The sequence below is a fragment of the Petaurus breviceps genome, unplaced genomic scaffold (genome assembly GCF_028583685.1).
Source record: "Petaurus breviceps papuanus isolate PSGF00001 unplaced genomic scaffold, PetGlider_PUasm1.0 126, whole genome shotgun sequence".
NCBI lineage: Eukaryota > Metazoa > Chordata > Mammalia > Diprotodontia > Petauridae > Petaurus > Petaurus breviceps.
This window is the reverse complement of record NW_027185655.1, coordinates 86,389,896-86,406,282: the sequence shown is the minus strand read 5'-3', so window position 1 is coordinate 86,406,282 and position 16,387 is coordinate 86,389,896. Positions and strand designations below refer to the sequence as shown.

The window sequence follows — 16,387 nt, the reverse complement described above, 5'->3', positions numbered from 1 at the left end:
GATTTTAACTTACTGTGATCTAGGGCTGAATGGCACACTACCCCTTAAGGATAGTTGACTTAAGGATGATTGGAAGCCAGCCTCCAATCAAGATGAAAGAAGACTTTAGATGGGTACTTTATATCGATTAAGGAGATTGTGACTTACTGAATGATATGTTTTGTTTAAGACTATGTGGCCACCTTAGTAATAAGTTGTTATGTCATATTGTTGTGAATATTTTGCTTTAGTTTATTTCTGAATAAATATCACTATACTATGTGATTAGATCCTTAAAGTTATTCACAGCAGCAGTCCTCAGGAAAGCTGCTCATAATTGGCTTTACAGTAACTTTACCAACAAACATGAGGTTTTCATTGTTCTATCTAGAAACAATGAGTTTCCCTAGAGTCCCTTGGGGCTAGAATAGTTAAGCTACTCCTTATCCCTAGGGTTGCATGAAAGCTAAGCTTCCAAAACAACAATATAACAGGCCTAGAATTTAATAGAACTAGACTCCTATCCCACCCAAATGTCAGGAGAATCACTTTCAGATGTTGGGGATGGGAAAGTTGTGGAGGAGGTGACATTTGAGCTGGGCCTAGAAATAGAGGTTTTTGAAAAAGGGATAAAGACTCTATTCCTGGTGTGAGGAGTATATGAGCAAAGTCACAGAGACTCTACAAAATAGGGTGGGTTCAGGAAATATTCAGTAGAATGTTCCAACTAGCATGTAAGTCACATGAAAGGGCATGTGTGAGGAAGGAATACAGAATGGAGCCATGTCCTAAAGCCAGGTAATGATCTTCCTATTAGTATAGCTAATGTAGATAATGTAGTATAGCTAATATAGATCATTTAAAGGTATAAATACAGACTGCATCTTGTCTTATTATATTGCAAAGGTGATGGGGTACAGGCTCTGAGAAACCCCTTGAACTCTGAATCTTCTCACTTGATGAGGCATTTGCCTGAGGCCAAAAGGCTTTCATTTTCCTAGGCCCAAATCTCTGTTACTCTGTAAGGGTTATGGGATTTAAAGATCTTCCATGCCCCATTGGACTTGCTAACGTAGCAGGAAGGGGCGGAGCAAGAGGAAGCGCCATATGATATACTGAGTGTTATGATTATATATATATATATATATATATATATTTGATATGTTTTATTTAAGGATGTTGTTATATATTATGCTTTACTGAACAATGTGTAGTTTATTGCTGAATAGAGAGTTCATTATATTATGTGATTATACTCTTAAAATTATTCACAGCAGCTGTCCTCAGGTGTGCTACTGTGATTGGTTTTACAAAACATAGTAATTGCAGGTAAACAGAGAGATAGCTCAGAGCAGGGATTATTAATATTTTTGTGTTATGGGTCATTTGTAAGTCTAGTGAAGCCTGTGAACTTCTTTTTAGAATCATTTCATTTTAACCATAATAGAAAAAAAATGTGAAATTTTGGTTAGAATACAGTGATAAAAAAGATATAAATTTTTTCCCCATCCAAATTCACAGACCTACTGAAATCTAAGAAGCCTTGGTTTAGAGGCTCTCCATAGGAAAATAAAGGACTTGGTAGTCAGTATCATGTTGTGCCCAACAGGAACCAAAATTTTTTTTTCTAAAAATTTTTTTTTTTTGCCTTTTGGAGGGCAATTGGGGTTAAGTAACTTGCCCAAGGTTACATGGTTAGTTTTTGTGTGTGTGGGTGTTAAGTGTCTGAGGCTAGAACCGAACTCAGGTCCTCCTGACTCCGGGGCTAGCCCTTTACTCACTGCACCACCTAACTGCCCCTTTTTTCTAAAATCTTAAAGACATTTTGTTATATCATTGTCATATCCCAATAACATGCTGTCTCCCTACCCCTACTACAGGATTTTCCTTTATAACAAAGGGAACTAAGCAAAACAAATACTTCTCTCTTGTCTGAAGATTTTATACCTTTTCATATCCATAATCTATTGCCTCTCTTTCTCTCTGTTGAGGGACTTTAGTTGTGAGAATGCTGGGTCTGGAGTCCTGAAGAGCCAAAATTCAAATTCATCTTCGGATATTTACTAAATATGTTACCCTGGGTAAGTCACTTAGCTGTGTCTACCTCAGTTTTCTCATCTGTAAAATGAGATGGTAAAGGAAATGGCAAACCACTCCAGTATCTTTGCTGAGAAAACCCCAAATGGGGTCACAAAGAGTTGGACATGACTGAAACAACTGAACAATAAAAATGGGGATATTAATAGCACCTACCTCCCAGTGCTTTGCAAACCTTAAATTACTATATAAATGCTATTAGCTTTTATTATTACTAAGAGGGAAATATGGAAGAAACAGTATTTTGTGGAATATTTAATCATACCCTTCTTGTTCATGATAAGCATAAGCAAAAAAGATCACCAGGAATAAAACTGATGCCCATGAGCCAATATCTATTGCAGAAGACAGTGAGAGAGATCAAAAAAGGATTTCATAAGATAATCCAAAATTAAGTCAATACATACTTTAATACTATTGTATACCTGTAAGAGTCTTTCAAACTGTGGTGCTGGAGACTTTTGAATGTCCCTTGGACAGCAAGCAAGATCAAATTAATCAATACTTAAAAGAAATTCATTCAGGTTATTCACTGGATGGTCAGATACTGAAACTTAAATACTTTAGTCACATAATGAGAAGAAATTCATAAAGATCCTGATGGAAGATTGGAGGCAAAAGGAAAGAGGATGATAGAGCATGAGATGGATAGATAGTGTCATGAACATGACCTTGGACAGACTCTGAGAGATAGTGGAGGATAGAAGAGCCTGGGGTGCTGTGGGCCATGGGGTCATGAAGAGTCAGACATGACTAATCAACTGAACAATAACAACAAAACTTGACTAAAACAAAGGGAAGGAAAGTGAAAAATGTTTGAAAAAAAGACTCAATTGAAAGAATCCACTGATCACCTCCTGAAAAAGATCCCAAAAAGAAAACTCCTAGGAATATTATAGCCAGGTTCTGGAATTCCCAGATCAAGGAGAGAATATTACAAGCAGCCAGGAAGAAACAATTTGAATATTGTGGAAACACAATCAGGATAACCCAGGATCTGGCAGCTTCTACACTGAGGGATCAAAGGGCCTGGAATATGATATTCCAGAGTGCTGAAGAGCTGGGATTAAAAACAAGAATCACCTACCCAGCAAAACTGAGCATCATGTTTCAGGGGAAGGTCATTCAGTGGAATAGAGGACTTTCAAGCATTCTTAATGAAAAAACCAGAGTTGAATAGAAAATTTGACATCCAGATACAAGAAGCAAGAGAAGAATGAGAAGGTAAACAGGGAGAAGAAATCATAAGGAACTTATTAAAGTTGAACTATTTACATTCCTACATGGAAAAATGATAATTGTAACTGATGAAACTTTTCTCAGTATGAAAATAGTTGAAGGGAATATAAATATATGTATTTACATATATAATATATACATATATATGGGCATTTGAATACATATGTGAATGTGTTTATATATGTTTACAGGTATACATAGATAGAGGGCAAAGGACCAATTTAATAGGAAGGGATGATACTTAAAAGGTCAAATTAAGAGGTGAGAGAGGAATATAATTAGAGGAGATGGGGAGAGACAGAATGGGGGTAAACTATCTCATATAGAAGAGGCAAGGGAAAAATGGAGGGGAAGAACAGGAAGGCAAAAAGGAATGGGTCAACCTTATTCTAATTGATTTTGGCTCAGGAAGGGAATGACATACACACTAAATAGGGTATCTCACCCTACAGGAGAGTAGTGGGGAAGGAGATGATAGGGGGGATGATGGAAGGGAGGGCAGGCTCGGGGGGGAGGGAAGTTGGAAGCACCCACTTTTGAAAAGGAACAGGATCAAAGTAGAGAATGGAACAAGTGGGAGGTGAGATAGGAGGGAGGGAAATATAGTCAGTCTTTTACAATATATCGACTATGGTAATGTTTTACCTAGCTGCACATGTACAACCTATACTGAATTGCTTATCTTTCCGGTAAGGGTGGATGACAAGGGAGGAAGGGAATGAATCTGGAATTCAAAGTTTTAAAATCAAAAGTATATATATATATATATATATATATATATATATATATATACATATATACACACACACATATATATATATATATACATATACTATTAATAATAATATTTTACATGTAATTGGGAAATAAGATATACAGGCACTGGGGCATAGAGATCCATAGAGATGGGAGAAGATATGGGAGAGAGTAGTTTGGAGGAGGGGATATCTTGTGGGATCGCTATTTTGGGGCATTGGGTAGGGGAAAAATGGGGAGAAAATTTGTAACTCAAAATCTGGGGGAAATGAATAACGTAAACCAGAAGTTAATGAAGCATTTGAAAAAAAGAAAAAAAGACTCAAGATCAATAAATGAAAGAGGCTTCATTGTCCTATGGTCTATTTGTGTAAAAAGAGAGTCAGGAGGCCCTGTACATGGTGAACAGCAAGTACTATAATAAAAATGTAATCAACTAAATCTTAGACTAGAACAGCATTAATGTTTATGTGGCACATTAAGGTTCCATGCTACTTTACACATGTCTCATTTGACCCTCATCACAACCTTATGAGATAGGTATGACAGATAGTATTATCCCTATTTTACAGGTAAGGAATTTGAGACTTAGAGAGAGTTGGAACCCAGGCCTTCCCTGTTCAGCACTCTATGCACTGAAAACAACTGGACCTTTCTGTACTTCCAAACATTGCAAAAATCTTTTTTTTTATTCTTGAAACATGAATCCTGTTCATTTCCTTTGGAACTAACCTAACTCATAAATTATCTCCAAATTTGCTTCACCTGGGCCAAATACCACATTCAGGACCATAAGGCATCTCAAATTCAACAGTTCAAAACTTTATTATTCCCCCTCCCACTCCTACCCCTCTCCTACCCTTCTTCTGTATTTCCCTTTTGCTATAGAAGGAAACACCATCATTCTAGTCTCCCTGGTTGGCAATCTCATGTCATTTTTGACTCTTCCCCCTTTTGCACATCCTACATAACCCATCAATCACAAAATCTTGTAATTTCTTTCTTTCTCTATACCAGGGTGTCAAACTTAAATAGACAGATCCCTGCACATATTGACCTAGAAAACTAATTAACTATCTATATTTTAGATTACATTTTAATCTAGTTGAGGCTGCATGCAGGGGTATTATGGGCTGCAGATGACACCTCTGCTCAATATATCTCTAATATGCCCCCTTCTTTCCACTCATATAACCACTACCCTTGATAAGGGTATGATCATCTCTTCTGTAGATCAGTGAAATAGCCTTCTCATTGAATTCTGCCTCAAGTCTCTGTTAACTCTAATCCCAATTAACATAGCAGCCAAATTTTCATAAGATAGAAGTCAGACCACATCTTTCCCCCTGCTCATTCAAAGCAAATGACTCCCTGTTGCCTCTAGGATAAATAAAGATGTAAGGGGCAGCAAGGTAGCTCAGTGAATAGAGCACAACCCTGGAATCAGAAGGACAGAGTTCATATCCAACCTCAGACACTTGGCAATTACTAGCTGTGTGACCTTGGGCAAGTCACAACCCCAATTTCCTTGCCTTCCCCCTTCCAAAAGAAAGGAACAAGTAGGTAATTAAATAATGGGTAAAATCTATGTGAAAAAAGAAGACGTTTGGCTTTTAAAGCTTGTAAAAACCTGATATCTATCTTTCTGGGTTTTTTTTTTTTTAATACATCACTCCCTTCTAACCCATCAACAAACCAACCAGTCTATTTGCTGTTCCTCATACAATGCTTCCAAGAATCAAGTCAGATTTGCAATGAAGTATTTCATGTCCAAATTAAAGATGAAAGACATCAGAAAATGGATTCTGAAAATATCTTCAAGTTCATTCTCTTAATAGTTGAAATGTAAAAGCTAAGTCAATCTAGACTTGTTATTTTTAAGCCTTTTCTTATTTTCCTTATTCTCAGACAATTGCTTTAAAATATTTTTAATCCAGATAAAATTCTTAAATCTGTATTATGGATTAAAAATTGCAAACAGTGAAATTAATACTTTTTCCTCCTTTTTTTTTTTTTACCATGGCATAAGTTTACTTCTGTTAAAGAATAAGTTGACAAAAATCATTATATATGTATATATTAAAGACCATCATTTGTATAATTGCATATATATACCCACTATAATGTCTATGTAAAGATGCCAATACCAAAGAATTAAGTCCCAGTGGTATGGGCAATTTCTTTTGACCAATTGATTTAGATTGCTGCAAACACTCACTTCTAAACTACAGCTAAGAAACTAAATAGCTGCAGTGGTTTTGCTGTATGATGCATTGTTAGAACTGAAATACAAACACTTCAAACCCTAGGGTTGATTGTACCCCAAAGTTTATAATCACACAACATTTTCAAACCCACTATAGTCATATATACCAGTACTCTTGATATACTAGTTACAATCCAAAGAGCTTTAATCAAGTTTATTTATCAGAGCTTTTTCCTGCCCCAGACTTGCTACAGAAATAAAGGTGAGGCAGTCTGATGTAGTGAAAGAAGTGCTGGTCTGGGGTGCATTGTAGTGTGCCACTTACTATCAGGTAAGTCCTGGGAAGCTAGATAAGCTTAGTGGATAGGATGCTGGTCCTGAAGCCTATCTTCCTGAATTCAAATTCAGTCCCAGACACTTATTAGCTGTGTGACCTGGGCAAAGTGCTTCAGTTTCCCCATCTGTAAAATGACCTGGAGGAGGAAATGGGGAACCACTCCCAGGACCTCTGCCAAGAAATGAGGTCATTAAGAGTCAGAAGTGACTGAAAACAACTAAACAACAAAATCCTGAGGGTCCTACAAGAAACAATTCTCCCTTCTCTAGGCTGTTTGTTTACTTGTAAAACAAAAGTTGGACTAAAAACCCTTCCAGTTCTAAATCTATGATTCCATAAAGGAGTTGTGACTAGTAATTATAGTTTAGAAAAAGTTTATCATCTATCAACCTTTTCATTTTAGGGAATTTTCAACAACCATAACAATTAATTCACATGTATCTATAGATCTTTAAAGTTTACTTGAACTTTCTTCATGCCTCTGTGAGGTAGGTAGGGTATTATACTCATTTTGCAAGCTCAGAGGTTTAAAGACTTGCATAAAGTCACAGTGTGAGAATGAAATCAAATACTCTTTCCCCTATATTGTGCTGCATTTACCATTTATTTGTTCCAAGGACACATCACCTTTGTTGTTCAGTCATGTCTCACTCTTCATGATCCCATTTGAGGTTTTCTTGGCAAAGATACTGGAGTGGTTTGTCATTTCCTCCTCCAGCTCATTTTACAGATGCAGAAAACTGAGGCAAGTAGGGTTAAGTGACTTGTCCAGGGTCACATAGGTGCGTGTCTGAGGCCAGATTTTAACTCAGGAAGATGAATCTTCTTCCCTGACTCCAGGCCTGGCACTCTATCCACTAGACTGAAATTCATTCATATACTGAATACCCAGTCCAGTTCCAATTCTTTTAGTCTATAATAAAAAAAAAAAATTCCAGAAAAACTTCATCTATGGAAGATATTCTGATAGTTAGAATACACAGCAAAACCCCTTTTTCAAATGGAAAAAAAATTCACTGGTCAGTTTACTACCCAAATTCACATGTAAGACTTCACTCAAATTTCAAAATGTTAGACATGAGGAGAGTAAATAAGATGGGAGAAATGTAGCTCCATGGTAGCAATGAAAAGCAATGTTCATTAAGTTACTCAAGTATTAGAACTAGCAATGATCAAGACTCAATGTAATGAGGGAAAAGGGAGAACATGGCTGGTGGAACTATATATTGGTCCAGTCTTTTTTAGAGAACTATAGCTGTATCCTATTCCACTTGTGAGAATGTACCCTAAGGAGATAAGCCCAGTCAAAAAAGAAAAAAATATACAAAGCAGTTTATAGCACGACTGTAAATGAAAGACTGGAAGTAACCTGATAGCAGAAGAATGACTAACCAAATCATAGTATCAAAACAGAAGATAGCATAGGCATTAAAAATTATGATGGTTGTTTACACATAAGGATGTTTATATGAAGAAAATTTCATACAAGATATGTCCAGATCAGAACTATGTAAAATATATATAAAAATAAGAATATAAATGACAATAATTTATATTATTTTATGCGTGTCAGATTGCTTCAGTTTCTACTTTTAAAGTAACAGAACACCCTTTCGATTTAGTGAAGCAGCTAGTATCCTCCCTTTTATAGATGAGGAAAACCAAGTTCATCCACTCAGCTAAATGTCAAGATCTATCTATGCTTATAACCCATATTCTTCTGTCCAAGGCTTTTTTTTTTCCAATATGCAACCTCATTTTATCTGTCGAATCTTTTCACAATTATTTAAAATATCGCATTAATTTTACATTAAATTACATTAAAATATTACAACGCTGAGAAGTGAGAAAGGATAACATTTTGATTTCTGCTGACGATGTTTCTTTAAAATAATTCCAAGGGACAGTTAGGTGGCACAGTGAATAGAGCACTGGCCCTGGAGTCAGGAGGACCTGAGTTCAAATCTGACCTCAGCCACTTAACACAAAAACTAGCCATGTGACCTTGGGCAAGTCACAACCCCAATTGCCCTCCAAAAAGCAAAAAAAAAAAAAAAATTCCAACAGTTTAGACATGAGATCAGACCAAAGAATGCAAAGGAATGCTAGCAACTGAAGAAATGCAAAATAAAACTTTATAGTATAATCACATACATTACAAACAGCAGTGATAAATGGATTAAACTTCAGTTTCTACTGCCAGTTTTAAAGGTTGTGTGTAAGCTTCCAAGACGAAAATTCCCATACAAAGACACTTAACTCTGAACTACAAAATTATGTTATTTTCTATCTGGGACTATGAAAGGAAGGGAAGGGGAGGTGGGGAGGGTGAATCACCATTAACAATTTTCAGTGACAAAACATACTGACACTGTATAAAATGATAAAATTTTGTGACAGGTCCCACATTCTCAAGAATTTTGCAGGGAAATGGGGAGGGAGGGGTGTTGCCAACACATAAAATGAAGAACACAAGTCAAATGAACAGTTCAACACTTCTTTTTCAGACCCAAAGACAATTATTACTGCATGTAAGGCAGTGTCCTGGAATGCCAGTTTAAAAACCCTAGCTCTGATGTTTATTAGTGGTGTGATAAGAGCAAGTCAGAACATCTAGGTTCTCAGTTTCTAACAATGTAAACTAAGGATATTTTTCCTACCTACCTGGGAAAAGGATTTAGGTGTTCTCTAATAAGTCTCTCTCATCCCCAATGCTCTTTTAAATAGCATCCATGTAGGTGGAGTACTGAAACGGGGGTGGGGAATGACTTAGTTTAAGGATGAAATTATGAAAAGAACCCCAAAATGTTGGCATTATCCTACCCTAGAAATTGAAAGGAAAAAAAGAAAATGAAACGCAAAATAGGAAAATTTCTCAAGGTCAACTGAACCCGTCATCATTCCCAGTCTGTCACTGGTCGTATGATAAGAGGGGATGAATGGATCCCAGGGTAGAAAAAAGGCCTAAGTTTTTCTGTAAAAGTCTCAGTGAAGGTATAAATGTGAGACCTGTCGTTCAGATTGTAAAAGGAGACCTCCCCCAAGTCATAGTCCAGAAAAATCCCAATTCGCTTGGGTTTTATTTTTAGGAGTAGGGGGGTCGGGGTTCTTGTCAGGGCGGTATATTCATTCTTATACCACCTCAGTCTCCAGTAGCCATCCTCTGGTGATACCTGAATCTTCCCTTTCCTGGTAACAGAGTCTTTGCAAACCCCCAAAGTCCACTGAGTCTTACCTCCGACCTCTACCTCCCAATAGTGCCTCCCCGAGGAAAACCCCTCCGAACCCAGAACGAAAGGGTAAAAAGTAAATCTTTCCGGGATGTCCGGTAGATCTTGCTTTGTCTCCACAAACCTCACGCTTTTCCGGTCCTCCGAGAGGACTAGGTTGGGGTGCGCCGTCGCGGGGTCTAGTGTAATATCCACTTTGAACTTCTTGATCATCTTCTTGAGAGCAAAATGCTGGAGAGGGAAACTGCAGGTGTCCTTCTTCAGCTCGAGGGAGACGGCGGCTGGGATCTTGGCGTTCTCGCACCTGCTGATGATGTGCTTGATTCCCCTAAGGGCCTCCACGGCTGGCCGCTGGCATCTCTCCTGGATCTCGCCGACGAGCTTGTGCAGAGTAGTGCCGTGGTCCGAGAGTTTGGACACGTTCTCGCTCAGCTTCTGCATGATCTCCTTCTCCTCATCCTCCAGCCTCCGCAGCACTGCCTGGTGCTCCTCGTCCAGGAACTGGTGCAGCTTCTCAAACTCCGAGTGGAGCTTCTGCCGTCGGTTCTCCACCTTTTCCCGAAGCTCGCCAGGCTTCCTCTGCTCGCAAGCCATGAAATGACGCAAGTCCTCTACCTGCCGCTTCAGGGGCCCCAGGTAGGCGCGCAGCTTCTTTTTCTGGCATGCGGCCGCCTGGTCTATGGGGCTCACGCGGTGATCTCGGTGCTCACACGAGATGCAGCACACCAGGCAAACCACCTCGCGCTCCTTCTCGCAGAAGAGGCTCAGCGTCTGTTGGTGCTTCTCGCACACCGCCTCTTCATGCCGTCTCCGCTTGCTGCGCTTGGGACTCAGCTTCCGCGCGATCTCTGCCACGTTGCCCAGCTGCCGGTTGGTGCGGAAGGTGCGCAGGGGGAAGTGGCGGCGGCACACGGGACAGGGGAAGCGCTCCTCCAGCTCCTCCCAGCAGCGGAGGATGCAGGTGCGGCAGAAGTTGTGGCCACAGTCGATGGTCACCGGGTCATTCAGATAATCCAAGCAGATGGCACAGCTCGCCTCCACCTGGAGGCTTTCCAGGGCACTCGCCTTGGCCATGACCTAGAGGGAAAGAGGGTAGCCCGGGGGTGAGCGGCTGGGCTGAACTCAAATTCAAGATACCTTTCACTAGCCCCTTCCCAATTCAGGAACAGCCCGCAGCAGTTGCCTTCTCCTAACTCCTCATTCAAGTGCACGGCAGTAGAGCGAGCCCGCACTGTCCAGCCAATCAGTAAGCAGCGAGGTACCAGTCCTTCCCGCTTCTCCTTGGCACACTGCTGGGCTGGGAGCCGCGGGAACACCCAGGGGCGCAGGGGCCAGCCTCTCGGGGGAGCGCAGAGACCGGCCAATCGTTAACGAGCGCCACTCCGCCGGCCGTGCCCGCCACAACCAATCACCGCGCAGATGTCTCTACCGGCTAGAGGCTAAATTCCAGCACCTGTGCAGCAACTACTCTTCTGACCTTCGCGGGAGCCGTAGCTGGACTGGCCACACAGGGGGGCCGGGAGACTGTTGATTGCTGATGATACTTTTTAGTGGAACAGGTGGAGGTCGGGCCTCCTTCCCGGAGAACTGCTGTGAGCGTTGGGATTGGCCGTTCTGCTTTGGGAGCCCCGCCTCCTTCCCTCTCACCCACACCGCAGGCAGGTGGGGAGGGGGCTGTTGGGGTAAACTCTAATGATGCAACTGGGAAACTGTTCCCTATTCTTGGGGAACTTGCCCGAGCTCTGGACCTCGCCGTGGCAGAATGACACCCAGAGTAGGAATAAGGGTAACAACCGACTTTTAAATAGCTCTTTAAAGTTTGCCAAGCGCTTTGCCTTTCCTACACTCCACATCTCTGGAGACCTGGGCATTTTTACAAATGTCTGTCTCTGTCTCTCTGTCTCAGTCTGTCTCTTCATGACGCCTTTTGGGGTTTTACAGATGAGGAAACTGAGGCGAACAGGGTTAAGCTGACTTGCCCAAGGTCTCAGAGTTAGTAAGTAGTGTCTGAAGCCTTATTTGAATTCGGGTCCCCCGAGTCCAGGCTTATGCTCTTATCTACTTGGCCACCCCAAACGTAGTTTATTTGTACATAATTATTTAAATGTAATCTCACTTAATAGACAACTCCGTGTGAGCAGGGACTGTCTTTTACTTGTCTTTGTATCCCCAGGACTTAGTACAGTGCCTGGCACATAGTAGGTGCTTCATGCTTATTGACTGACTGGTAGCCAAGTTTTTTGAGAGCGTTTGTACCGCTCAACTGGCCAAATAGGATGGTAGATTTAGGGTCAGAAAGGACCTTTAACGGTCAGACTCAATCCCTACTTTTTACCAGTAAGGAAATTGAATTGCCTCAGTTTCAAAGAGTTAATAAATGGCAGAAATAGAAATGGCTAGAGATGCTGGGTGACTAATTAGGAATCAATGGTAATCATCCAGATGAGGTAATGAAAGGCAAGTCAGAATCAATAAGATTTGGCAAATAAAAGTGAAGAGTCCTAACTTCTGGAATGTGAGTCTACGTTATTGGATGAATGGTAGTGGTCTTTAAAAAAAAAAAGGAATGGTAGTGGGGTTGTTGGAAATAGGGAAGTTGTAGCAGTGGATTGAAGCAAAAGATAACAGGTTTTTTGGACAGATTGGGTTTGAGATGCCTATGAGACATCCAAGTGGAATGTCAAAGAAGTAGTTGCTCTAGTGAAAGATGAGAATTGGTTATGTACATATGGAAGTGGGGTGGGGTTCTGCAAAGTAATAGTAGTTTAAGTGATCATGTCTGAGACTAAGGGGACAGCTTCCAATTGTATTGTTCCCTTTGGGAAAGTCAGGTAGACTCTGGTTTTAGGAATAACTTTTAAAGTTCTTGGTAACACAGGTCTTTCCACATATTCATCCAGTGACACGTTTATGAGAGGACTCGTAAGACTGGACTCCATGCATCTTCACTGACTGTCCCAAGCCTAGAGTTCTTCTCTACAAATCAAGGCAACAAGCATTCATTAAATGATTACTAATTGCTGGCATAGGAAGTACAAATACAAACATCTTGACTACCAGTTTACGATCTAATAGGGGAAGATGAACTGAAAAGGGATGGGGGGGAGAGGGGATGAATGTCCTAGGTACCTGGCCTGGAGTGATAAAGTCTGGTGAGTAAACAGCAACCTGGGAAGGAATGAAGACATGGCCAACCAATCAGAGGGAAAGGCCGAATGGGTGCTTCCAGTGTGAGAAGTAGTCTGAGAGTAAAGTGAACTTCTATATATGGACAAGAAAGTACTGTGAAGATTTATCCAGCAGGACAGCCTGAAGAGTAAAAAGCCTCATCTTGATCTCATGACCACCCTGGATTCTTTTTTTTTTTTTTTTTTTAGCAATCGGGGTTAAGTAACTTGCTTGAGGTTACACTACACGGCCAGGTGTCTTTGGGTGGGTGCTAAGTGTCTGGAGCGGGTGCTCCTACTAGCTGTGCTACCTGGCCGCCCCAGGCCGCCCCATCCTGGATTCTTTACAAGTCTCAGCTAAAAGTCTAACTTCTGCAAGAAGCCTTTCAATAATAATAGTAACAACAACAATATCTAACATATAGTTTTTATTATGTGAAAAACTTGGTGCTAAGTGCTTTACAATTGTTTCATTTGATCCTCACAGCAACCCTGGAAGGTAGATGCTATTATCTTCCCAGATTTACAGAGAGGGAAGAAACTGAAGCACATTCAAGGTGGATTAGCCCAAAGTAAAAAATGTCCATGCTAGATTGTGTATATCTTGTTTGTTAGCATGTTGTCTCCAGGGTTAGACTGTAAACTCTTTGAGGACAGAAACTATTTTGACTTTTCTTTGTATCTCCAGTGCTTAGCACAGTGTCTGGAACATAGCCCTTAATAAATGTTCCCAAACTGGTCAGGAGGCTCTTATTTTCTACTTCCCTTGGGCTCAATTAGAGATAAACTGGGTTTTGGTTGCATACTTGAGGAAGGGACTTACTAATTTCAGTGAAAACAAATGAGAATTCACAAGTCTCCCTGCAGACAATCCTATGTTTTAACTTATATTTTGATTTTACCTATTAAATTCCTAATGATTATATTAGGAAGCCCTGTTGTAGTGGAAAGAGTACTGGATTTCACAGTTTTGGAGTCAAAATACATGAATCCGAGGTGGGGCCTCAAAAACTTCCTGGCTTTGTGCCCCAAATAAATCACCTAACTCCGGTAGACTCAGTTTTCTCATTTGTAAATTCAGGATGATAAGAGACTTTTACTACCTCATGGCTTTGTTATCATGAAAACACTTTGTAAAATAAACCCTAAAGTGCTCTATTGTTAGTTAATGTGAAGTATTAGTTTTTGAAATGCAGACAACTAGCATTTATTGTGTCCCTTCTAAATGTCTGGCACTATGCTGGGCCCTGGGAAAAACTAATTAAAGGAAAAAAAACTTAAGCATCCTGCCCTCAAGGAATTTGCATTCTGATGGGGGCACCGAGTTGGGGAAGGAGATATATTGTTTACATATGTAAATATGATATACACATAAAATAATGGAAAGGGGAGAGGCATTAGCTGTGGGGTAGATCTGAAAAAGAGTTATGTAGGAAATGATCTTAAGAGTAGAGATTTTAACAAGCCAGGGATTCTAATTTTTGTTACTGTTGTCTTTGGTTTTTACCTAACCCAAATTGTCTACATATCACTTCCCTTCTTCCCTATCCCTCCAGCCGTTCCTTTTTAACAAAGTCCAGAAAAGCAAGAGATAAAGAAAAGCAAGATAAAGCAGTTCAGCAAAATTAATCATAGCAATTGAATTTGACAGTATTCCTCATCCACAGTCGCTCAACTCTCTAGAGAAGGAAGGAAAGCACATTTCTTTATCTTTTCTTACGGGACTAGCTTGCCAACCTCTCTTTAAATAGACTGTGATTCTCATCTTTTGCAGGACTTTGGGGAAAGATTCCTTCTCTCATACCCATTCTTTGAAAAAAAAAAAGTCACTGATATTTTTTTCTTTTAGTTTGCCTAAATTTCCCATTACTCTCCTCTGCTTCCAAGAGAGCTATCCCTATAACACTGAATTAAAAAAAAAATTCTGCAAACAATCATAAATAGACAAATCTGACATAATATTCAGGGTTTAATACTCCATGGATCCCCCACCTCTGCAAAGGAATCCTCATCTCTTCTTTGAGACCAAGTTTATTATTTTTTAAAGTTTATTCTTTGTAATTTTGCAATAGTCATTTTTAATGTTTTTATGTTATTTCCATTTACATTGTTATACTCATGTATATTATTCTCTTGGCTCTGCTTGCTTTGCTGATTCCATTCAAGTACATCTTTCCATGTTTCTCCTTATTCATCATATTTTTCCCCCATTGATGAGTATCTATTTTGTTTCCTTTTCTTTGATACCACAAAAGTTCGGTTATGATATTTTGGCCTTCACACCTATTATTAATCTGGAACTCTTCAGAAAGGACTAAAACCAACTAGAGAACTGAGAAACAGGTGGAGAAAGTCTTGTTGAGCTATTTATGAACACACCTGGTCATAACTTGTGGAACAACAAAAAAAGACACAAGAAAATAGGTTTTAGTCAAATGCAGGGTGGAGTAGAAGGCTTAAAAATGAATGTTTATCATGTTTTGGTTATTAATTTTGTGCTGTGGAATTCCTGCCAACTTGCATTCTTACAGTCTGAGAGTTCCCTCTGCTAAAAAAATGACAAATTCAATCTCAATCCCAGTTTATTGTTTATTTTTATGCTACTCAATTCTTACCAGAGGGAGGAGGACCTTTGATAATGGAGAACTGGAAAATGTAGAATGTCCATGAATATTCTTCCAGCAAAGAAAGGGACACTACTCCCTTTCCCCCTCCCCCCAAAGGAATATGGGGAATTATTTTCCTTTTGCCTTTAATACCTTATTTTTAGAAAAATATAGTGGCTCAGAAAAAGGAAATTAAAATTCATAACATGTAACTTCAGAGCACAAATTTGACACTGTTAGTTTGTTAATTTTATCTTTGGTGAATCTTTGGTCAGGGCAGGTAGATGCACTTTTCCTGCCCCCTTTGGCCACTGGGGAAGAAATGCTTACCCCTTTTTATTTTCAGCAAAAATTCTAGGATATGAAGAGTTGTGAATGGGGACCAGGCCATGTAAAGAAATGAAGTGATATACATCATAATAATAGTGCTTTGCATGCAAAGAACTTTCATCTTCAAAGCTGTTTGTATCTGTGCATCTTTGTTCAAGGTGTCCACCCCTCCTGTACTCTGGGACAATTTTTACTCTTTACTAGTCTTAGTACATTTTTATCTAGCAGATAATAGTTTGTTTTTCTTCTATTTTTCCCACTGGCGGGATGTTTTTCATGAGGTTTTTATTTGTTTTGATTTATTTTGTTTTGGAGAAGGCAGGGAAAGGGAGGCAGGGAAAACCTACTCCTTGACTCTCCTTTTCAAGGTAAGGATGGGCTTGGGAAAATATCCAGTCGTTAATTAATCCTCACAACACCTCTGTGAAGTAGGTAACTAT

At 39.7% G+C, this 16,387-nt stretch overlaps 1 pseudogene; it reads right to left on the bottom strand.

Moving 5' to 3' along the window:
• Nucleotides 1-9,511: 9,511 nt before the first annotated feature.
• On the bottom strand, nt 9,512-10,918 carry LOC138170724 (E3 ubiquitin-protein ligase TRIM39 pseudogene; annotated as a pseudogene).
• Nucleotides 10,919-16,387: the final 5,469 nt, after the last annotated feature.